Raw genomic sequence first — 2306 nt, 5'->3', positions numbered from 1 at the left:
AAAGATTTGCATCTTGAGTTGTTTTGAGTGCAATATCCTATTCACATCTTGCATTCAGCTTGGTTTAGAAATCAAGCAATGATTTTTTTTGGTAACCTTAGATATTATATGTAGAATGAGAGAATCAAATCAATTTAAAAATACACACTTTAAAGAGGAAACTAGGGTGTTATTAGTGATAATTAGGGGATTATTAATTCAATACATTTACATCCTAAAAGAGGCAAGTTTATATTATAAAAGGAGAAAACTTAAGAAGCAAGAGACCTTCAATTTACCTTTTAAAAAATAACTTTTTATTTATTTATTTAATTTAATGTGCTGTTGAGAATGGAACCCAGGGCCTCATTCACCTAAGACAGCATTCCACCACTGAGCCACAACCACAGCCTTCAATTTACTTGTTTTTTTTTGGGGGGGTGGGTACAGGGGATTGAACTCAGGGTCACTCAACCACTGAGCCACCCCCAGCCTTATTTTGTATTTTATTTAGAGACAGGCTCTCACTGAGTTGCTTAGTGTCTTACTGTTGCTGGGCTGGTTTTGAACTCGTGATCCTCCTGTTTCAGCCTCCCTAGCCACTGGATTATAGGCATGTACCACTGTGCCCAGCTTCAATTTACTTTTGAACAAGAATAATCTGTAGATTAAAAAATTCTAGATCTGGGGCTGGGGCTGGGGCTCAGTGGTAATGAACTTGCCTGGCATGTGTGAGGCACTGGGTTTGATTCTCAGCACTATGTATAAATAAATAAAATAAAGGTATATCAATAACTAAGAAAAGATTTTAAAAGTACTAGATCTACTTTAATAGATAACAAATCCCCTAAATCCTAAGGATTAGAGAAGGAAAAGACATAATACCAACTTTCAGTTCTCTAGTTCCGGAAAAGTAAATTAGGTGAAATGATAGGCAGCTGTCCAAATATCTACATGATCAAGGAGTTTTAACTCTCAAATTTCTAAATCTCTTATGTGTATTTATATTAGTTGGATGTGCTTTTACTTGTTCAAATTTATCCTGTAGTTAAGAAATTGGCAACAATCCAAACTTAAAACCGTTGCACAGCAGCTATTTGTGACTATACCCTTGACTGGTACTTCTAGTACCTTTCCCCACTGGAGTTCAGGGTGCTAGACAGTGACAGTTTCTCATGAAACAAGAATAGCAAAACTTCAGCAGATGAGAAGACAGAATCGCCAGCAGCTCTGGGACGTAAACCCAAGTTCCTGCTTTCTATTTCTTTGCTCTGTTTTTCAGAACTACATAAGAAAAGGTGGTATTAGAATATTCCTACATTTTAGACAAAACCTCTTTGAATTCTTACTACTAGATTCTACTTGAAGAAATGAGAGAAAGAGTAAGAGGAGACAAAACACATTACACTTGTAGACTTCACTACCATAGTTGGCAACTACTTTTTTCCTAAACTAAAAATCTGATTAGATCCAATCTAGGAACTAAGAGATCAAAAAAGATAGGACAGCTGCTTTAAAAAAATTCCAGTTTTCTCAACCAAGTAGAACCCATGGGTAGATGTTAAATTATTAAAACAACCTATGAGCTTAGAAAATTGAAAGTAACTTCTTTATTAAGAAAATAAAGACATGTTGCTTAGGGTAGGGAGCAAAAATGACCAGTTATTAGGATAGTGAGTAAAAAAAGATGTCTTATGTATCTGTATGTCTATCACAGACAAACGACTATTTCTCTTCTAAGAAAATGTATAGTTTTAATATTAAAAACAAAAATTGAGCTTTCTAAATAGAAAATCAAATCCTATCAGAAGAATTACATGAAGTCAGTCATTTTTTTAAAAAAAATTTTAGTTGTAGGTGGACCCGAGACCTTTATTTATTTATTTTTATTTGGTGCTGAGGATTGCACCCAGTGCCTCACATGTGCCAGGTGAGCGCTGTTCCACTGAGCCATAACCCCAGCCTGAAGTCCGCCATTTTTTTAGATGCTGATTTAGGATCCCCACCATAATATTTGATGATCAACAAGGCCACATGTCTGCTAAGGACATCATATAAAGATGACTAAAGAGTGCCTGAGCTCACAGTCCAGGAATTATTGGAAGGAAAGATTGACAGATTACAAGAGGAAGGAGCATGAACCAACACAAATGAGAAGTCAGGATTTCATTGTAGGAAAAGGTGAAAAGAGGATCAATGCTTCTGAAAGAGAAATAAAGGTAGCTTTCTGAGCAACAGCGGAGTGATGGTGCTCAGTTTTGTTAGGTCTGGAAGCCATCTCTACCTGGAGCTTCCCAGCAGAAGCCAGGGCACTGACAATGGGACAT

Source organism: Spermophilus citellus (assembly GCF_964194105.1).
Source record: "Spermophilus citellus genome assembly, chromosome: 16".
Lineage (NCBI taxonomy): Eukaryota > Metazoa > Chordata > Mammalia > Rodentia > Sciuridae > Spermophilus > Spermophilus citellus.
Note: the sequence above shows the minus strand (reverse complement) of the source record.